Source organism: Vulpes lagopus, chromosome 3 (genome assembly GCF_018345385.1).
Source record: "Vulpes lagopus strain Blue_001 chromosome 3, ASM1834538v1, whole genome shotgun sequence".
NCBI classification, from domain to species: domain Eukaryota; kingdom Metazoa; phylum Chordata; class Mammalia; order Carnivora; family Canidae; genus Vulpes; species Vulpes lagopus.
The window spans coordinates 47,037,740-47,060,888 of NC_054826.1; the positions used below are offsets into that span (position 1 = coordinate 47,037,740).

The following is a 23,149-nucleotide window of genomic DNA, read 5'->3' on the forward strand; positions in this document are numbered from 1 at the left end:
GGAAGATGCTCAACCACTGAGCCACCCAGACGTCCCAGCATCTGGAATCATCTTGATAAGATAAGCACCTGAATCAGGGCTTAAAATAGTGAGGGAAAGAAGATACCCCAGGGTGAAGTATAGGAAGAGTTGCAGAAAATACTAGAAAAACCCTGAAATCAAGCCCCATCCAACCAAAGCCAATGATTGCTGAATCATTAGCTCTTCTGTAATTCTGATTCTCTCCTCCAATCCTGTATCTCTCTCTGAGAAAGGAGGCCCCTTCGGGGCTTCAGCCCACTCCTTGGTGCTTCTTTGCAAAGCTTTGAAGAATGCTTTGAAGAGAATCTACTCCTCTCTCTCTGCACATGGCCTCCCTTGGTACAGGCTGCCTAAAGCTCTGCCCGCACCCCCTGCCTCCCCCAGGTATCCCTGTGCCCGGAGTGGGTGGGTTGCGGGCAGAGGCAGGGAGGTCAGGAGAAAGAACATAGCTCTTCTGCATCACCTTGGGCCATAGGTTCTCTGGGCTCCGCTTGCACATCCTTAGCACCAGGACATGGACAACGAGTAAATGAAAGCAAGTGGTCATCGCAAACAAGTATAATTTCTCTTGAAATGTGAAATGGTTTCTGAACTGTGATAACCCAAAGATGGACCAGCCTCTGGGTTTGCCTCTTCTCCAGGCCATTCTCTGCTCAGTGTAGGAAGTAGAGGGGACGGGAGATGGACACATCTGATATAGCAGAACCCTGACTCTGAGTCCAGTGGGCCACACTTGGAACCCCAGGACTGGGGACTGTACTCACCAGCTGTGTAACCTCCGGCAGACAACCTGGCCTCTCTAAGCTTCAGTTTCCACATCTAAAGTCTGGAAATGCGAAGACAGCTAAGGCAAGGATTCTGTAGGACAACTGGGAAAAAGCACCCAGCACAGCAGCCAGCACACAGTAGGCCGTCCTCGAGGTTCCTTAGCGTGGGCAGGGCGGTGAGGAACTTAGACCCAGACTGAACCCAGAAGAGGCTGGTTCTCTACCATGGGGAAGAGTTGTGAATCCCCATGTCTCAATGGAGCCATCCTCATTATGGACTCAGAAAAAATACATATCCTCCTCTCAAGGGGAGGTCGCTAGATGGGGATCAGGCCCCTGGCCTCCCTGGGCGGATTTCTCAAGGTGTCGGACTCTTGCAGGAGCTGAGCAGAGGAAGCTTGGAGCAGTGTGGGGCTCCACCTGGTGTCCAAAGTGGGTAGCACAAGGCCAAGCGGGAGTGTGCGCACAGGGCTACAGGGAACCAGGTGCAATTTAGGGGAGGAGGGTACCCTGGGAGCGATGCCCAGGGGAGTGCACCCCTTACTGAATATAGACAACAAGCTAAATAAAAAAATAATAAATAGGGCAGCTAGTCATAAGGGCAAAATAAAAGTCGAATAACTGATATTTCAGGTAGGGTGGTCGGGGAAGCCTGATAGAGACTTTGGGTACCACCTGAAGGAAGCTGAGGCCTGATATGCAGGTCTCTGAGAGGAGAGCTTTTCAGATAGAAGGAACAGGCAGTGCAAGGCCAGGAGTGTGCCAGGGTCAGAGGAGAACCAAGGGGAAGGCACAGTAACGCGGCCTTCAAACCAATACAGGAGGTCAAAACCATGTCACCTATAGGGTCTTGGTCAGGGCTGTGGCTTTTACTTGGTATGAAGACAGGAGCCAGTGGAAGGTTTGGAGTACAAAAGAAAGAAGATCTGTGTTTTATTTTTTTTTTATTTTATTTACTTATTTGAGAGGAGAGAGCGAGAGAGAGTATGAGCAGGGGAAAGGCAGAGGGAGAGGGAGAGAGGCAGACGCCCCACTGAGCAGGGAGCCCTACACAGGGCTCGATCCCGGGACTCTGGATCATGGCCTGAGCTGAAGGCAGATGCTTAACCAACTGAGCCACCGAGGTGCCCCCAACTGCTTTTTAACAGAGTCCCTCTGGCTACTGGGCCAGACTGTGCCATCCCAGGCAGAAGGGGGAGCACCAGCAGGTGACGGTGGGTCCAGCCAGGAAGGTGGCAGCGAAAGTGGGGAGAGGCCTGTCTCTGAACGGATTTTGAATATAGAGCCAACTGGGCTTGCTGACAGACCGGATGTGTAGGTGAGGTACAGAGAGAAGTCCAAGATGACCACAGAGGTTTGGGTCTGAGCAAAGGCAGGATGAGGTCAGGTCAATACTAAGCTAGATGGAGAACACTGGTAGAGGAGCTCATCGGGAGGAAGTGTCAGGAGCTCAGGTGTGGACATGTAACTGTGAGGTGCCTGTTACACATCCAAGCAAAGAGGTCAGGAAGCCAGGTGCTTCCCAAGCTTCAGCATGTCAGGTCCTCTGGAGAGTTTGTTAACCAGATGCCGGACACCACCCTGGTCCTTCCCCACCTGAGGTGCTGATTCACTAGGGTTGAGCTGGGGCCCAAGATACTGCATTTCTAACAAGTTCCCAGTCGGTGCCTCTGCTGCCAGACTGTGGACCACTCTGAGTAGCACTGAAGTTGGTGACTGGCTATGTGACTCTGATGTTCAGGAAAGAGACCTCAGTGGGAGATAGGCTTTTGAAGTCTTTGGTGCCTAAAACCATGAGACTGGAGGACATCTCCAAGGGGTGTATGTCCAGAGGGAAGAGAAGAGGGACAAGTCTGGAGCCCTGGCCTTCCAGGGGCAAGAGACTGGGAAAGGAGGAAGGATTAGTTCTGGACACTGAGTGGAAGGAACAGTGAGATGGGAGGAAAACCAGGCAGATATGATGCTCTGGGGGCCTGAGGAGAAAGGGCTTTAGGAAAAAGGGGTGATCGACACTGCCCAGCACTGCTGACTCAGGTGCATCTAGTCATATGGCCTCATACTTAATATGACATAATGTGTGATTCTTCTTTTATTAAAAAATAAAAGGAGGGTAACTGAGGTGGTGCAGCTGGTTAAGCATCCGACTCTTGGTTTTGGCTCAGGTCATGATCTCAGGGTCGTAAATTTGAGCTCCGTGTGGGGCTCTGTGCTCAGAGCAGAATCTGCTTAAGAACTTGATGTTCCGGGATCCCTGGGTGGCGCAGCGGTTTAGCGCCTGTCTTTGGCCCAGGGCGCGATCCTGGAGACCCGGGATCGAGTCCCACGTCAGGCTCCCGGTGCATGGAGCCTGCTTCTCCCTCTGCCTGTGTCTCTGCCTCTCTCTCTCTCTCTCTCTGTAACAATCATAAATAATAAATAAATAAAACTTAAAAAAAAAAAAAAAAAAAAGAACTTGATGTTCCTCTCTCTCTGCCCCTCCTCCACTCTGTGTTTTCTGTCAAATAAATAAGTCTTTAAAAAATAAATATATAAAGGTGATGTATATATTATGTTATACATTACATTATCCTCTATATCATATAATTATATAACTATATAGTATAATTATATCATATTATGTATTACATATAATCTGTATTATATATTATGTATCCCTTTTTACTTTATGTATTTTATATAACAAATATAAATATATTTGTATATGTAATATATAATACATATAAGCTAATTTAATATATATTATCTTATAATAAATAAGATAGGGATATACTAAAAATAAGTATGAATAAATACAATAAAAACATATAAACTATATGTATAAATTAGACTTAAAATATAACATATATATATATAAATATATATATATTTTAGTGAAGAGCTTACTATCTCATAGCATTCCCCGACCTCACTGTTGGGAATTGCGGCTTTAGGCCAGCAATCCTGAGGCATGGACCAGGCTGTCAGGAGGCCTTCTTGGAATTCCAGTTCTGTAAGGTAGTATGCAGTGTGGCCATGGGCAAGGCACTTTACCTCTCTGGGCTTCTTTTTCCTCCATATACAAACGGGGAAGGAAGATTTACTACATAGATGTTTCAAGAGTCCCTTTCAGTTCTTGGCCTCTTCGACATACCCACCTCTTCAGAGGACTTACCGAACCCCTGGACGAGGTAGCCTTCCTCCCGAGTCAGCTGGGACTTCCTAGAACCATCGCAATCTGAAACGATCTGTGCCTTGGCTGTTTACACACTTGCCAAGGGCTTCCTCCCCCTGTAAGCCCCAGGTGGGCAAGCACAGTTTCGGCCTTGTTCAGGGTTTTAGCTCCAGCCAACGCAAGTTTCTTCACAAAGATCTTTTTTCAATTCTGAGGGGATTTGGGGAACTATGGAGGATTTTGAGCAGAAACCTTCTGAGCTTTAATTTATAGAATTTATAAAATGATCTGACTTCAATTTATAAAAGTATCTCTGGGCTTCAGTGATGACAATAGACTAAGGGGGGTGGTGCAAAGAGACCAGGTGGGAGAGGCCACTGCCAGGTAGGGAGTGCCAGGGCCTGGGATGGGGCAGTCCGGGGGGATGGTGGCCATGGTGAGATGTGGCCAGTCTCTAGGTGTGTCTTTAAAGGAGAGCCAGCAGGATACACTAACAAACTGGATGTGGGTGTGAGGGAGACACACGTCAAGGAAGTCCCAGATGTCACATCTAAGAGACAGGAAGAAGAATTGCCATCGAAAGCCGTGAGGAAGACACAGGGCAAACAGGTTGGAGGGAAAATACCAGAAGTCTTGTTTTATTAAGTCTGAGGGTGCTGGTAAATGTGAAGAAAGCAGCTAGAAATGAGGGTCTGGAGTTCAGGGGAGAGCCTGGTGGCAGGCTCACAGGCAGTACCCAAAGCTGGCTGCCAGCTGAGTTCATGGGACAGAGTCCAGAGAAGAGCTGGAGGAGACCTGATCCCTGCAGGCCTGGCCATCTCCCTGTGGAGACTGCAAGGACACGCAGGGATGTTGCGGGCAGGGCCTCAACCAGATTGGCTGCTCCAAGTACCCAAGCTCTGGCCACGGGGGGATTGCGTGAAGAGGCCTAAGGCCCTGGAGCCATAAGAACTCTCCCAGGCCTGCTCCTCTGGACCAGCAGCATTGAGTCATCCCCAAGGAAAATGTCAGCTGAGCACCTTCTGCAGATACCTCATCAATTGCTCAACCAGGACACAGTCACATGCCCTGATCCCAGCAATCTGAACACATTTTTTCCATACTGGGTTCATCTCTGTTTAAAAGGGAGGAAATGGTGTGCCCTAAAGGTGGACAGGCCCCCCACAATCACTCAGCAAGCCAGCCTTCATGAGCATGAGGCAGGGCTGAAAGTGTGGTGGAAATCAGCATTTACTGAGCACCTCCTATAAACACCTCCTACATACCGAGAGCATTACCCAGAGTATTAGCTACCCCCTGAAGTAGGTCTGATAATCCTCATTGCACAGATGGATAAATGGGGGCTCAGAGATACAAAATGACCTGCCCAAGGCCACAGCTTATAAGTGGCAGAGCCAGGCCTGCAAGCGAGGCTGTCTAAATCCAGATTGCACTTCCATGTCTGCGGTGGAGGCAGTGGGTACGCTGACACCCCAGTGCCCCCCATCCACCCCCACCACCAACAGAATAATGGGTAGGATCCAATGAATGAAAACATGGATGCCTTCAAAGCATATGATAAATCAGCAACATTTTAAAATGAACATTTTTATGACACAGCATCTACATACCTTAGAATAAATATACATACATGTATCCCAGGCATATGTATACTTGGTGGGAATCTGGATTCATCTGTCCTTTCCAGCTACTTTCCAGCACTCTCGGGGTCCTACCAGCCTGGAACCACTGGCCCAGCCCTCCTTCCCCTACCCTGATTCTTCTCTTCTCAGACCCTAAATATCTGGCAAGGCTTCTCATTGAGAAGCTACCGCTCCCACCTCCCTGGCCTGGATTCTTGCAGGAGATTCCTCACTGGTCTGCCTACTTCTGCCCTTGCCCCCTACTCTTCTAGTCCATTTTTTAGCCAGTACACAAAGGGATGGTCCACAAAATGTCAAGCCATACCTCTTCTCTGCTCAGAACCCCTCCAATGCTTGCCATCTCACTCAAAGTAAAGGCCAAAGGCCCTACAAGATCCTAAATACTCCCTCCCCCACGCACCCCAGTTCCTTTACCCCCTCCCCATCTGCCCTGCCACTCACTCTGCTCAAGCCATGCCACCAACCTCCTTGCTGCTCCATAAACATGGCACCCATACTCTTGTCTCAGGGCCTTTGCTCATACTGTACCCTCTGCCTGGAGCATTCTTCCCCCAAACATCCACAAGTTTTGACCTCTCATCTTCTTCTCTTCAAATGTCCCTTTAGGCAGACCTTTGCTGATCCCCTATTTCTGGTATCAACACTTCTCTCCCCTGCTGTGCTTTCATATTTCTCCCTGACATTTTCACTCTTTATCATACGATATATTGCATTTGATACATATTGATTTCATATCTCCCTTAACCCCTACTTAAATATAAGCTCTATGAGGGCAGATTGATAGTCTATTTTGTTCGTTGCTGATTCCCTCATCCCTAGAATGGTGGTAGGTCCAGAAAAGGCATTTGGTGCATATTTGCTGAATAAATGAATGTTGAATAAAATGGTGCAGGGACTCCGAGAGAGATTTGCCTGTTCTCCACCCTCTCCACTCAGCTCAAAGCAGGAAGTGAGAGGTGTCCAAAAGATGAAGAAAAGTGGTTCCTGGGGGTGGAGGAAGTGCTCAGAGATCTCTGAGATGCCATGGACTGTAGGCAAGAGTTGAGATGACTGTAGGAGGGCCCGGATGTTGCCAGAGGTATAGTTTGCCTATTTCCCAGGACATCACCACCTATTACCTTAGCACTTGCTCCATTAACCTCATTCACAGCTGCCTGCCTTGCAGCCATCTACTAGGGGTGTTTTGGACAGAAATTGTATTTGCTCCGTGGCCTTGAGCTCTACCCCATACCAGGCCTGTGCCAGAGTTCCTCCTGCACCCCCTCATGGGTGCCTGTCACTGCCACTGCCGTTCCGTGGTTTCCAGTGGGAAAAGCGGGCCTGGAAGAAATGAAATGCCTTTCTGAGGTCACCCATCTAATGTCTGAAACTGGAATGCAAACAGAATCTTAGTCTGAGGTCTTGGCAGCAGTGCATGGACATCATCTCTGCCAAGCCACTACCCTGAGTGGCAGTTTCTGAAAATGAAAGTCATAACTGCTGTATGCAGGTGGTAGGTGTGTCACTAAAGGCCACAGTGAGGTTGTCTCAGCCCCTTCAGTAGAGGTCTTCTCTTCTCCTACTCCTGACCCCTACCCTAGGCCATCCTGGTTCAGGCGCCCAGGACAACCCTGTGGGTAGTTCCTGGGGGCAGCCAGGTGCATCTAAGGCAGCCTCTTCCTTCAGCTCCCGACAGGCCATGTGGCCGTTCCCCACACAGCAACGAAGATAGGCCAGCGGGAGCAGCAGCTCAGGAGGACCCCCGACCCTACCAGCCCCCCAAACCTGTGGAGCTTCAGGCCTCTGCACTGGGAGGAGACGTCCGCCAATTCCATATGTGCCCAGCAGAGGGCAGCAGCAGCCTGGGGAAGACCCAGAGCAGAGCGAGGCTGCAGAGAGTGCTGGAGTCTCCACATGATGGGTGGTTTCCTCCACAGGAGGAAGAGAGGCACACATTGGAGGGGGCCAAACACCCCGCCTCACCTGGGGCAGCCTACCTTTTACTTCTTCACAAGGTGCCACATGAGACTGATAGTTCGATTTGCAGTTCAACAACACAAAAACATACCATACGAAACACCTATCTGTTGGATATTTCACAACAACAAACACACCTCCAGAAGCTAGTGGTGGAAGGCCAGGCCCTGGGAGCCAGGCTTCCTGGGTTTGAATCCTGCCTCCACCACTAACTGTGTGGCCTTGGCAAATTACTTCACCTCCATAAATTCATTTTTCTATTCTGTAAAATAGAAATAATAATGGAGCCAAACTCATAGGGCTGTGTGTTGTGAGGAGTGGCCGAGGTAACACAGGTAGACACATGTTGCCCATGTCGGGTGACTGCCCAACCACCTGTGATTGCAGTGATAACTCCCCTCACAAGTCCCTTAGTCTGCTCTCACCTGCAGAACCGTTGTCTCCTCCCCCTGTACCCTCCCAAGCTTTTCTAACTTAAGAGTCATGCAGGTTCCACCTCGTGTATACCTGTTCACAGGTCAGACTCCCCTCTCTTTACTTCAACCATGTAGTTGGATGTAGTTCATCTGTGTGTGATCAAACTCCAAGATAACATTACGTTAGACCATGAAGAGGTCTCTCACACATAAAAGAAGGCAAGTGAGGGTTGGTACAGGGCTGGTATGGCAGCTTCAAGGAATCATGAGGAACTCGGGTTCCTTCTATTTACCTGTTCTGCCAATATCAGTCCACGGCTGCTACTTCATGGCCCAAGATGGCTGCCTTAGCACCTGCCATTAGTTCCACAGAATGTGGTAGCCTGGTCTAAGATGGTGGTAGTGGATTCCATAGAGATTTAGAGAGTAAAATCAATAAGACTTGGTGATGGATTCACTGTGGAAATGAGGACCAGAAAGGCTCAAAGTGTGACTCCTGAATGACTGATGTGAGACCAGATGGATATTGTTCCCATCTCCTGAGACAAAGATAGTGATCCAATGGTCAGGAAGCAGTGGACTCTAGAAAGTCACAATATGCATTAACAGATCAACATAGTAAGGAAGCATGCAGGACAGAACCTGTCTAACCCAACCTGGTGCTAGGAAGTCATTAGCAGGCTATGGAAAAATCAATAAAATCTAGGTGAATTTGAGCCCAGAACTGCCATCTTGAATTTCAGGTGAACATTTGCCTTATTCTTTAGGCTGTGTGCCCCTGGACAATGGTGCTCCCAAACTTCAGGTCAGTGTTCAAAGATGGGTAGAAATTAATCTTGTTAAGGGAAAAATTGACAGTGAGGGTGTTTGGTACCTCAGGCCTTTGACAGTAATGGAGTGTCCATTACTCTGTATACACAACAAGAGTATAAACTCAATCAGAAATGGAGCATGACTTGAGGGGATAAACTGTTTACTAAAAATCTCCTCATGTGTGCTAGTCATGTTCGTATCTATCTGGGGATAAGACTTGGTATTTCTAACTCTCAGCCCTATCTTACCATTGCCTGACCTAACACACATCACGGTCTAGAGAACTATAGAGCTTGGGAATATCCTACAAGGAAAATACGGTAGTAAAACATGCCTTGGCATGGGAAGAACAGAATGGGCTCTCTGTCTCCTTTGGACACACAGGAAACAGGTAGCAGTGTCATCTTTTAAAAAGAATCTAAAATCCACCCCGTAGTAGCAGATCCCTTTTGGCTTGCAGTTGTGCAGAGGACAAAGCATTCAGAGAACCACAAAGTCCCTGATTGTGAAATGAAAAGAATATATCTTGGCCTTACTATTCTTTTCCCCAAGAGAAAGATACATGATGAGGAAATCCTCACCCTTCAGCCCAGAAAGCAAATCCCTTGCTGCCTCCAGAAGAAGTGTATTCTTGCCCATCACAGCCTCCCCGTCACCCTGGATTCCTGGGAAGAGCCTCTTTCCAGATCCACCTGTCTGCATGGTCCCATTTCTAACTGTTGACCTGGTCAAAGTCAAAGCATCAAGAGAAGAGTGTGGGTTATCCTGATGGCTCTGCCCCACTCGGGAGGCCTTTTCAGGGCCAGCTTGCCTTTGGTTGAAGGGCTGCAAGGGCCTGGTCCTGGTGGCCATGCTGGTCCCAAGGGAAGGTCTCGGTCATCCCCCCCCCCATCTGTGTTCTCTCTTGCAGGTAAGTCAGGCTTGAGCAGCCGGGAGGGCGGTGTGATGACACACTTGGCAGTTTGGGAGCAAAAGCAGCCACAGTAAGACATGATTGATTCATTGCATCTCAATTCTCAGCTGGGGTAACCTGTGTACAGACTTCTCCTCTCCCAAAGGAGACTTCTCTGGGACTGGAAAAGAGGATGCCAAATCTCAGGGTCTCACTGGGAGTCCTTAGCCTTGATTGCTTAGCCTTGATCGGGGGTGACAGAGGTGACAGTGGCTTTAGGTACTGTCGGGCCAGGATCTGGCCCCATTGTCTGTGCATGTGGCTTGCCCTGGGCTGCCTGCTCCAAGGGGGGCATCTCCGTGTGATCTACGACATGGGTTCTGAAGAGCTTCTTCTGGCAGCTTCAGATAGCTGAGACCTGCTGGCATGGGATGGAGGGGTGAGGGAGCGTTCTGGGATCTTGACAGTCCCACCTGGATGCTCCAGAAGACCCTCATCCTTGGTGGCATGCAGACTCAGCCATTTCCAAACTCATGGCATCCCACCAGACATGTCACCCACCCTGGCTGTCTTTTCCTATCACTGTCTCTCACCATCACCTCACATCCAGGTTCCAGCCAGTAGGGAAGAGTTTTCTATTCTAATTACTGCGTGTGTGAGAGGGTTGCATTGTGATGTCAGTGACAGTGAATGATTATCATTCCCCTCATATCAAACAAGAGTACCCATAGAAGAGGGGACTCACAGGTCTCAAAGCGTGCCACTGAGTCACACAGCCCCAAACACCCCATGGAGGCCCTGTGCCTGAAAACTCCCTCCTCTGGACTATCCTCCCTCCAGCAGGGTCTTCACCCCATCTCCCCTGTAGACTGCAAATACCCCTGGGAAGGTAAGGCACAAGACTCTCATTTTAGCTGCCAGCATTTATTCACAGAGCACTTACTCCCTGCCATGGCCTGGGGGTGTTTCCAGGAACTGAGGACAGGACTGCTGAGCCATTGCCCCCAGGTGACTGGTTAGGAGGCAGCAGGGCTGCTGGGGAGCCCTAGCAGATGCTGTCACCACCCCTCATGGCCTTCTAGACAAAAGAAAAGAAAGGGCATCAAGAGCCCAGGAGCTGCCATCAAGAACCACGGGGCAACCAGAAGACGAAGGAGGAGGAGCCCGCATGTACTGAGCACTGACTGTGTGCACACAGTGCAGGGACCCTGACACTCCTGTCTAGTGCCACAGAGCTCCAAAGCCTGTGGAAGCAGATGGAATTCTCCCTCCCTCCACTTGCCCTTCTCCCAGCATGCACTGTCTTTAGAAGGTCCTCACTCACTGAATAAACACGGTGGTGGTGGGGGCAGCCGGGTGCCACTCTCAGCCTCCAATCCTGCTTTCCCAATATTGCCATCAAAATGAAGCCTGGGGCCCCGCAGGCCAGTGCTCCCCTGCCCTACAGCCAGGTGTAAAAGTTGGAGGAGGGGGTATTCCCAAGGGAATTTACTTCAAGCCCGCCCCCTTTTGTTTTTGAATTTGTATTCCTATGTCTGCATCAAACCCAGCCAGGGCAGGGCCAAGGGCTGCCAGCAGATCTGAGCAAAGTGAATTCTAGGGCAGTGATTACAATCAGTATCCCATGTAATGCAGTGTGACTTGCTCATATCCTTCCACTTAAACTTCAAACCCACAACCTTCTTGGGATTATTATCCCATTGAGTTGGGATTATTATCTCCATTTATACTGGAGAAAACATATGTTTCTGAAAGACCAAGTGACTTACCCAAGATGTCAGAAAGTAAGTGATCCAGGTGTGGCAGGCTGAACAATGGCCCCCAGAATGAAAGCTGTGAATGTTCCCTGCTAGGACATAAGGGATTTTACCTATGTAATTAAGTTCAGGATCTTGAGATGGGGAGAGGGTGTTGAGTTATCCAGGTGGAGCCAGTGTGATCACAAGTGTCCTTGTAAGAGGGAGGCAGAAAGATGTCAGACACAGAGAGAAGGAGACATGACCATGGGAGCAGAAGTTGGCATGGTGCCAGGACAGAGTCCCAGCCAAGGAAGCTGGCAGCTAGAAGCTAGAAAAGGCAAGGAAGCTGATTCTCCCCCAGACCTCTAGGGAGCCAGGACTTTGGCCCAGGAACACTGATTTCAGGTTTCTGGCTTCAGAACTGTAACAGAATAATTTGTGTTTTTTTTTAAAGCCATCAAGTTTGCAGTCATTTGTTTTAGTGGCCATAGGAAATTAAAATCCCAAATCTCGTGACTGGCATTTCCTCACTGCTCTGCCTCATGGTGAATCCTGCTGGTTCTGCTACTGACAGGGGGGTGTGCAATCTGGTCTGACACCTTCACTCCCCTAGACTCAGAGATCCCTGAAGTCCAGACCATGGCATCTCATCACTATATCCCCAGGTCCTGATGCATAACTGGTGACCAGGAAGTAGGACTCACCTTCCCCCTCATTAAGAACAACATACAGCTACTGTGAGTTTTCCCTTAGATCCCATCCTTTCTAGGACAGGGGCCCTGCTTATCTAACTACCTCCAGTGTGTGTGGCTTGTGTGGCTTTTCTGGCTTCTTTACCTCCCACCCCAGAGTAGGAAAAGGTGGTCAGGTAGAAAGCAGAGGAATTGCAGTCAGATTTTGGTCTCAGCTCCCAGCCAGCTGGGAGGGTGTGGACCAGGCCTTCAGCCACCTGTACCTTATGCTTTCTTCTGTAATGGGACATTAGCAGCTCCTCCCAGAGTTGTTCTGGGGATAGAGTGAGGGGATGCACACAAGTGAGTTATGCATGCTAAGGCTGTTACTCACCAGCCCTCACTGGACAGGTTGATGAACCTCTCTGAGCATCTACCTCCACATCAGTGCTAACCTCTGCCTGGCAAGGCTAACCCAGAGCAAGGCTGTTGCCTCTTTGTCTTCCTGGACAAGTCTGGGTACAAGGGCAGATAAAAAGTCTTGAGAAGAGTAAGGTGCGGCCAGATTATGAAGGACCTTGAATGGCACCATTGTCTCCGCAAGCATTTACCACACAGACCCCGTGCCAGGCTCTGATTCAGTAGTGTCCACAAGAGACAAGGTCCCTGCCATCATGGAGGGGCCAGACAAGTGCTGGCGCTGGTCAGCAATCGAAACGCAGTAGACTTTTGAGCAGAGATGAATGGGATGACATCTTTGAGTATCAAGCTGACTTTTCTAGGTGAACACAGAGAGGCCAGGGGCAGAGTCAAGACAATTGGGTCAGTTCAGGGAGGAATGGGGAAGAGGCTAAGCTGAATGACAGCAGGAGCAAGAGTACCTGCCTGTCACCCCAGACCCTGTACTGATTTTTATCCATGAACCCAGCACCCAGGCAGGTCACAGAGTTGATGCCCGGAGTGGTGGTCGGGGGAAATGATGGGTGTCCCAACAGCAGCTGGGACAAGAGAAGTAGGGAAGAATTCAGGATGATGGAAAATGGAAGGGCTTTGAAAAACAGGTCCCTCAGTGTGGTGCTGGCTAGACTCTCAGATCCACTTGACTCTCTGAGGCCTCCTGTCGCTGCCCTGGTCAGGTCACCAGCATTCTGGCCAAAACCTCTGCTGCAGTGAGTGCAGCGAAGCAGGGCCCAGAGCTGAGGCAGGGCACCCCTCGGGCCTCAGGAGAGTCCCCATGCCCTTCACAAGTTGGTCTGAAAGACGTTAGTGCTTGTATGAGAAAGGAAGGAAGGGTGGAAATTCATGAGCCAAGCATACAACCTGACATATGGAGAAAAGAAGAACAATAAAGGGACCCTGGGTGGCTCAGTGGTTGAGCATCTGCCTTTGACTCAGGTCATGATACCGGGGTCTTGGGATCGAGTCCCACATTGGGCTCCCTGCAGGGAGCCTCCTTCTCCCTCTGAACTATGTCTCTGCCTCTCTTTGTGCCTCTCATGAATAAATAAATAAAGCCTTTAAAAAAAGAACAACAACAATGAATCTAAAGTAAGTAGATAAAAGGAACTAATAAAGGTAACAGCAGAAATTAATTTTTGTAAAGAATAAACTTTTTGTTAAGATCTATCAGGAAAAACAGAAGATATAAAAATATTAAGAAGGAAAAAGGAAAGATTATCTGCAGATGTTGAAGACCTTCAAAGATTTAAGAGGATATATTGAACAACCTTCTTGCAATGAATTAGAAAACTCATAAGAAGTATAACATTTTCTCATAAAAATGAAAACTTGCCAAAACTGACTCAAGAAGAAATTGAAATCTTATAGAAATTGAAGACTGAAAAGGAATTACCAGGTGATAATAGGTGATAAAAGGTGATAAACACCTTTTCTTGACAAAAACCTCAGTCCAGACATTTACCGGTAGATTATAATGACTATTCAAGGAAAAAATTCAGAAGGAATGCCCCCCAAATTCTTATGACGCTAACATAACCCTGACATCAAATCCCGACAAAGAGAGGAAAATTAAAAGCTAATAATACTCATGTAAATGTACATAATTTTTTTTAATCTTCAACAAAAAACTAGTAAACAGAATCCGGCAACAAAAATGTCAAGTCTCAAGAATGCAGGGTTGGTCTAACATTAGTCACTTCAAGATATTTACATTAACAAATTAAAAGACAAAAATCATATTCATCAACAGATGAAGTGAAAGTATTTGATAAAATCTGCCATCCATCTATTATATTTTTAAACATAGTAAACCAGGAATAGAAAGGAATTCCTTAGCCTGATAAAGGACATCTACAAAAAGCCTACAGCAAACATCACACGTAAGGAGAAATTATTGAAAGTATTCCATTTAGGTTTAAGGACATTGAGATCACTCCCTTTAAACATGGTTTTGGAAATCCTAGCTAACACAGGGATGGCAAAAGAAAGAAATAAAATGTGTTGGAATTAGACAAGAAAAAACTTAGTTATGGATAATATGTTTGCCTAAATTCAAATAATCTAAGATGTTATTAGAATTCCAGTATTCAGTAGTTTTCTGGATAAAAATCAATAAAAAAGCAAACACCAAAAGCTAAAAAATAGAAAACAGAATTTTTAATATACTACATGTAATAATATTTAAACATATAAAATATGTAGGATTAATCTCACAAAAGTTGTACAAGACATTTGTGAAGGAATTCTGAAAACTTGATCGAAGGCATTAAAGAGGACCTATATAGATGGAGAGAATATGCCATGATCATGGATTGGAAAACCCAACAAGGTAAAGATGTCAATTCATCCCAAAATGAACTATGAAATTTGATTCATTTCTGATGAAGTTCCAACTTCATCAGAAATTTGGGAAATTTAAAAGCTAGTCCCAACATGTTTAGGGAAACACAAATGGTCAAGGATGACAATGATACTTTTGAAGAAGAGGAACAAGATGCAAGGACTGATTCAACTCATAAGACTTCGGGTCACACAGGAGCAGTGAGGTAATGCAGTTGTGTGGGAGTCAATAAATAGACTGTTGGAAACTCAGGAGACCCACACGTGGAGATACTTGCATGTGGTAGGGATGGCCTGCAGAGCAGGGGACAGGGTGATGGACTTACATAACTGGACTGGGACCATTGGTAATCTGTGATGGAAAAAAATGCAATTGAACTCCTCCTTCCTACCCTACATAAAAATCAATTCCAGGTGGGTTACATACATAAATGTGAAAAGGAAAAAGGTAACATTTTCAGAAGACAATATAGGAAAATACATTTATGGCCTCAAATTAGGAAAGAATTTCTTCAATGAGATACCAAAAATATAAGTCAGAACGGAAAGATGAGTAAACTGGCCACATTAAAATTAAAAGTCCTGTCCAAGAATTTCAAGAGGGTAAGAGTACAGGCCATGGCGAGGGAGAAGATATCTCCTGCACATATAATCAACAGAAGACTAGTATCCTATAAACACGGCCTGTGAACTAAGTTGAAAAGACAAACACCCCAACATAAAAGTAGACAAAAGATATAAAAACGAATTTCAGAGAAGAAAGAGTATTTAAAGACCCACAATTTATGCAAAGTTACTAAACCTCATTAGTTGTCAGAAAAATACAGATTAAAACATGTGAGATACAATTTCACAACCACTAGATTGACAAGAATGAAGAAATGTAATAAAGAATTGGTGAGAAATTGGAGCTACAGGGTAAGCTTAGAGATTAATTACTGGTGGGAAAGTAAATTAGTACATCCACTCTGTAAGATAATTTGGCAATAAAAGAACTGGAAAAGTTGAATGTGACCCCAGGTGACCCAACAATGTCACAATGAAGTATTCACCCTAGAGAAACTCTTGAACAAGTTCCTCAAGAGACATGTGATATTACTTGTAGCATCATTTACAACAGCAAAAACTGGATGCCACTTGTGTGTTCCTCAATATTTGAGTGCCTACATTCATTTTATGCAAAATACAAATACACATAGGGATGAGATTTATTATCAAGCAATATTTCCCATTTCCCTTCCTGTTAAGTATATTTGGCTTTGTGTGCTATCAAAGCTTCTTCTTGTCAGGGCTACCACTGTGTGTGGCTTAGCTCATGCACCAAACAGAAGGTCCTGAGAGGGTGAGGGGGGTTAAAATCCAGCCTTGGGTCCTGGTGCAGGGTATGTCTATGCAGGGTGATGCCATCTGTTCCCCAAACCAGGTGCTTGCAAGTCTGGCTCTGCCCAGTGGGCGGCATTTTTTTTTAAATTCATCCACCTAGTGGGAGCATCATTTTCTAATTCACACAAAGGTACTTTTTAGGTTTGTAGGATCCCTGCCCTCTTCTCCACCCAATGCCTCCACTCCAGTACAATCCTGTCCTAACGAGGCAGGTACTCAAGCTTGTTTAATGCAACCAGGGAAATGGAGAGAGGCAGGAGGAAGCTGAAGCAATCCCTTGTCCTGCCTTTGTCATGAAGAATCCAAGTAAGGGACCCAGGGAAGGAAAGAATACTGAAAAGAAGCCAGAGCTGCACAAATGATCATAAGAGGAGCTAGAGGTGAGTATGGGAAAGAGCCAAAAGAATTGCAGAGGATTCATGCCCTTGAGAGCTTTCCATGCTTTACAGGGTGAGAGAGTGAGAGAGTCCTAAACAGTTGGGAGAAGGAAGAAAATCAGAGAGGAGAAAGAAGGGAATATTAAGAAGCATGGCTGAGGATTATAAATTAGGTATCCTTTAATGTAAAGATTCAAATCTATTTTTTAAAAAAAAACAGATATATTGTACTTGAAATACAAGAAATTGTACATGTCTACAGTTTAAAATGTTATTTGTTTTGATATATGGCTACACTTATGAAACGACCACAATCCAGATATGAATATAGCCATCATGCCCAAAAGCTTCCCTGTGGCCTTCCCTCCATCGTGCCCATCCTCCCATCCCCCACCTCAAAGCAAACACAAGTCCACTTCCTGGTCACTACAGAGTAGCGTGCATTTCCTAGAATTATATATAAATGGAATCATACAGTATGTATTCTTTCTTATCTGGCTTCTTTCACCCAACACGATTATTCTGAGATTCATTCATATTGTTGTGTATATTTGTTCCTTCATTCCTTTCTATTGCCAAGTAGAATCATAGAATTCCATCGTGTGGATATGCCACAGTTTGTTTATCTGTTCATTTGTTGATGGACATTTGGGTTGTTTCCAGTTTGGGGCTATTACAAATGAAGCTACTATGATATTCATGTATGAGTCTTTATATGGACGTATGGTTTCATTTTTCTTGGGTAAATACCTAGGAGTGGAATTATTGGATCATATGACAGGTGAATGGGTAACTTTTTAAGAAATTGCCAGCTTAGGACTTTTCAAAGGAGTTGTACCATTTTACATTCTATCATCATTCTATTAGCAAATTGGATTTCATTAAAATTTATAACTTCTGCTCCACGAGACATTGTTAAGGAAAAGAAAAAGCAAGCCACAGGGTGAGAGAAAATATTTGCAAAGCATGTAACTGATAAAGAATATCAGTTATTCAGAAATTGCAAAGAGAATAACAACCGTATTTCCCACTAAGGTATGAATGATTCGTACAAGGAATACATTTTACAAGGAAGCTTGTGAAGCCAGAGACATCTCTAGTCAGGGAAATTTTAGATCAAGGAGCCAGGACAAAGGGTGGGTGGGACTTGATCTCTGGTATATATCTGAGGACAGAAGGACTTGGGCTCTTCTTGGCTCTTGGAGAAAGGTAGGTCTTAGCAAAACAACTCTGGATGCCAGAGGATGAACTTTCTAATAGGACCTCCAGAGATAAGATAAGTCACCTTAATAGGCAGTTAGTTGCCCTCAGCGGAGGATGCAAATCAAAGCCAAATTTGGATTGGACCCAGGGAGGGACAGAGAGTTCTAGAACTTTCTAAATATGTCCCAGTGGGTTTTTCCTTCTCCAACTACACATAGGTTTAGTCCCCGATAAGACGTCCACAGCATGAATATCTAATGCTTAGCTCTGACATCAGGCCAATCCTGTCTCCCCATGGGACACTTCATTCTGTCCTCACCTCGTCCGTCTCCTTAACAAGTGCCATCCATTCAGTATTAGAGCAGTGTTGGAACCCTGGCCATCTGTAATCTTCTCTCTCCCTCCCACTGATTTTTTTTTCTTTTTGTGTCTCTCCTTCCTGGACATTACTTATTCTTAACTTTTAAATATCTGCTTCTGTTAAAAACAACAACAACAAAAACAAAAACAAAAACAAATGAATGCCTGGGACAGCTTTATAAACAATGTTCCTGGAGAGGCGGGTGGATTAATTATTCAGCATCCTTTCCCTTTGTAACTATTTATTGTCTCATATGCATTTATATGGTACCTATCACTGCAGATCTCGCTCATGCTGGAGACATAATTTCCAGGGACTGACTACTTGTCTAAGATGCATAGATAGTATTGCAGTACTATTTTATTTCTGACTGTAACAGCACGTGCCATTGTTGGGTAATTGTGTTCATGTTTTTAAATGTGAAAAATAATCAAATATAACTTGAAAGAGATTGTACAGTAATTCAAGGGGATAGTAAACCACCAGGAAGTTAGTCGGCAAATAAATAGGCATTTGTGGCTGTCTGGGTGAGCGATGGGGAGCTGCCTGGCTGTGGGAGAGGAAGAGAGAGTGTGAGAGACAAAGAGGAGGATACAGCTGCCCTACCTGCTGCCAGGTAGTTGTAGGGGGCAAGGAAGGAGCCTCGATGTGAGAGGTGGGGGCACCAAGAGAAGGCCAGAAGTTACTGGGTCTCATCTGAGATGGCCAGACACAAAGGAAAAGGAGCATTGCCCTCGTGGGATAGGAAGCAGAGGGCTGGATTGGAGCAGGCTTTGGGTTTTCACATGTGCTTGTCTGAGTGGCATCAGATGTCAGACTCCCAAGGGGACCTGGTGGGGCAGGTGGGAACTACCATTTGTTTATAGACCTACAACATGCTGGGCATGTGCTAGTGCCTTTACATGCATCATCTCTTTTTTTATTACTAAAACATCTCTATGGAAATACGGTCGCTGCTTTCCCGTTTTACAGATGGGGAAGCTGGAGATCAGGGTGATTAAGCAAAGCACAAAGACAGACCAGGTGCTTTTCCTGAGGCCCCAGTGCATTTCCCCCTCCCCACTCCACAAAAAAAAAAAAAAAAACAAAAAACAAAAAAACAAAAAACACAAAAACCTAAGGCACAGTCCCTGCCTTCCAGAAACTTATACCCATTAACATTGGTTCTGGATGTTAACATGCCCTGATTTTCATTCTTTCATTTCTCCTGTGCTTGTTTTGGGATGACAGGAGACACACCAGGCCGGGGTGAAAGTGTGGAAGTCTAGGCCTACATCCAGAGTGCACAGCACTCCCTTCCCACCCACTGGGAGAGGACTGAGGAGGGGGACGGCTGGGAGTCAGAGGAGTAGTCCCAGCCTGGCAGGACCAGGAGGCAGACAGAACTGACATGGGGGAGATGGAGGAGGAAAGATGACCCTGTTTTGCAGCCCCTTTCTTTCAGTACCGGCCAACGGGATGGCATCTGTCAGAGTTTTCTGGACCCAGAATTCTGCATCTTGCGTGCACATGGGGAGTAGGACAAGTGTTCTTGCTGCCCAGATGTGATCACCTTGGTGACCTTGGCAAAGATGAGGAAGCAGTACGACACATGCATCTCCTTCCTGGCCTCATCTTCCTCACTCTTCCTCATGGTCATAAAATATAAATCTGTGAGACTCCCTCAGGTTGGAGATGGGGTTTTGTGCCATAACTTTTGTGGGGCCCTCTCTGCCCAATCCAGACTCATGAGGCAAATGCACATGAAAATCTCTAATTTGGTGTCTAGTACCAGAAACCAGCTCCTTTTATCTCAGGCCAAAGGGAGGGCTTCTCAGAAGTGTGCTATGCTGACAGAGGTGGCATTTGGGCCCGGGGCGGGGTAGGATGGGGGCCTGGTGTGCTCAGAGACCCACCCTGAGCTCCCCTCTCCCCACCCCCACTTACTCTCACTCTCACTCTCTCCCATCTGTGCTTCCTTCGCCCTTTTATGTCAAAGGCCTGGCCTCCCAGAGAGTGAACTGATAACCCTGTCAGCTCCCACATTCCCTGAAGAATATTGGCAGGTCCTGCCCATTAAGCAGCTCGGGGCCAGGGAGCCAGCTCATATTGTAAGAATATTGCAGTCTTCACTAAAAACATTTGAAGTGGAGGAGGGCATTTCCCAAGAAAGAGAGTGTGCTGTGACCAGCCCACAGGTGACCCCGTCCCCCAGTAATCCATCTTCCACAAAAGTCACATGGTCCTTATTGCTTTCCTGCAATGTTTCACTTTTCCTGCACCATTGCTTCTGTCTTTCCCTTCTCTCATTAGGAAGTGTCCTCTGCACAACTTTCACCAATCACCAGTGTTCCCCTTCTTTGGGCTTCAGCTCTGTCGTCTCCCACCCCTCATCCCAGAACCCCCACCCCCCCAAGGCTGCCCTGGTTCTTGCAGCCACCAGGAACTGCCTTTCTTTGTGCTTTTCGGCCGCTAAGTACTTATGCCATTAGCCTGGGTGCCTGTTTTTTTCCATTTGTCAGATTTCGTCAAGCGCCCATCACATGCCAGGCTCTGTACCTCAGTGCTGGGGGGATGACCCCAAAGGTAAAGCACCACTGAAACTTGAATGAATTCACATTCAAGTCATGTCCACAAACGGGTAATAAATTCATAAGATTCTACATACTTCTCTAGTCATAATAAAACCATGCTGTGCTTGGATGCTGAGTATCCATTTTAAAAGAGGGAGGATTGGCTGAATCTGGGTAATTACCAAAGAAAATTCATATATATGATTATTTACTCATGAATATTAATGCATTTAATGAGAGTAAAACATATTTAAAACAAAGTGTTCGTTCCAGCTACAATTGAATTTGCTCATTACTCTTTCCTATGTGGATATTATCTGTGATCTACCTGTATATCAAGCATCTGGATACAGCTCAAGTCTACCTGTGGCTAAATTAGGTTAGACATTTTCTGGTGAAAATTAAAATGTTAACTTATTTCCAGAGTATTCTTGGTGCCAAGAGTTTCACATTTAGGTGTATGACTTATCTGGTTAATGGTACAAACAGAATTTTTTATGGATTTTTAGAATATACTAAAATGATATTAACACTATCTGGTTCTGAACTCTAGCTATAATGTGTATTATAAAACCATCTTAGAGCGTGCTAATCTGAAATTTGAAACAATTCAAAAATGAGCTAGGGTCAAGGTTGCATCATTACAACTTGCAAAAATAAGGATTGGTAAGTTAACCGGATAAAGAAGGTTGTAAAATAATGATTTCAGTGACTCTGGAATTGATGCAAAAGAGAACAATTGAGTGTAATCAAAGTTACCCCTGAAATCCCCTAAATCATCCTTAAAATGTAACGTGAAAGTACATTAATTTAGAATACCTCCAACAAAACCTTTTTTTTTTTCTCCAACCTCAGGATAAATTTCTCTTTCCTTGGTTGTGCGTTAGATGAAGAAGTTGTGCGTATCTGGGGCTATGCTGTATGAGAACTTCCTGTTTCATGTGTGTTACTGTTAATACGCAGGTCACACTCAGCCCGTGCGATGCTCTCTAGGACAGGCGCTGCCGGGAAACCAAGGCGAGGAAAAGTCATGACCCACTGTAGGGCTTTGCTTCAGATGGCAAGACTGAATTTCTTCACCTCCATTTCACTTCTATTCTCATCTCTCCTTCCCTCCCCCTCCTTTTCTTCCTCCCTCCCTCAGTTTTCAGAAAGATCTTTTACCTCTACCTGGCTTCATTTGCATGCAGCTGGCCAAAATCGGGGTCTGAAGTGACTTCACCCACACGGGCCAACTCCAAGCACTGTGCCCACCTTCACAAAGACAGGTCTGGATGTGGTGGTGGATGTGGTGGTGGCTATTAGGAATACAGAGAGATCTACAGAGCTGAGTTCTTCTCCCAGTGTCAGCAGCTCCATGCTACTGCCCCTTGGTGGGTCAGAGTAAGGGTAAACTTGGCTTTCAGCCTGGTAAGAACAGGCGCATTCCATGGCTGGGATCCTGATCCTATTTCCAGTCCACTTCTGATTTGCATTGTGCTCTGAGAATTGACGTTCTGCTTGGGGAAATTTTGTTCTCTCCACTAAGACAGAGTTTAATTACCATGTTCTTGCTGTGGAGGAAAATTCTATTCTGGAAGCCAGTCCCTCTCAGACCAATCAGTCATCCTACTCATTGACCGATGGCTCTCAGGGCAGGCAAATAGAAAAGATCTGCATTTAGGAGAAAGCTTGGGGATGGTTGGAACAATGGCCCTGGAAAGGTGTGAGGGCCCCAAAAGGATGGTGTGGGTGGGGCAGGGGTGAGGGGAAGAGGAAGTGCAGAGCAGGCCTGGCACTGACCCTATATGCACCTGCCTCACTCTGCAAGGCTCAGAGCTCTGGCCTCTGGGGCCATCCGGGACAGAAGCAGACTGGGTCCGCAGTGGCCATGGAGACTATGCAGCATGGTTACCATCTCAAAAGTATTTTTTCTCTCTCCTACGCTGTGTGACTCATAAGTTCAAGCAGGACATGGGGAGCATCCCCATAATGACAACTTCAGGATGTCTCTTTCTGTCCTTTAAAAAAAAAACACAACAGGAGGGACCCCTGGAAGGTGGCTCACATGGTACATGTGTACTCGCTCACATGGTAGCCCACACACATGCTCACCCATATCCCTGTCCTTATGGGATGGACACATCCAGTTTAAGGCCCCTGCTCACCCACATAACACAGGCACACTCACACCTGAAAAAAGCCTTAAATATTTCTCCCAGAGGACCCCCAAACCACATTTTTATTTCATTAGGTTCAAATGACAGGAGAGGTCCCAAGGACAGTGCTCCTGAGTCCTACAAAATGGAAAAATGGAGGTAAGGTTAGGAGGTTAAAGGCCTGGATTGAAGCCCCAACCCTGCCACCTGCTCCTTAGGGCCAGCCCCACTCCTTGTCCAGGCCACAATTTCCCATAGGTAACGTAA

General features: G+C 46.3%; 1 protein-coding gene and 1 long non-coding RNA gene across 3 annotated transcripts in view; one reads left to right on the forward strand and one right to left on the reverse strand.

Annotated features, from left to right (window-relative positions):
* The window catches only part of LOC121488040, a 35,291-nt gene extending 13,066 nt beyond the window's left edge, over positions 1-22,225 (reverse strand). Inside the window, exon 1 of the long non-coding RNA XR_005986968.1 lies at positions 21,909-22,225. This is a non-coding gene — a long non-coding RNA (uncharacterized LOC121488040). The remainder of the gene's footprint in view (positions 1-21,908) is intronic.
* Positions 1-23,149, forward strand: part of KCNIP1 (potassium voltage-gated channel interacting protein 1) — a 337,230-nt gene that overhangs the window by 245,489 nt on the left and 68,592 nt on the right. The gene's annotated exons all lie outside the window — the stretch shown is intronic.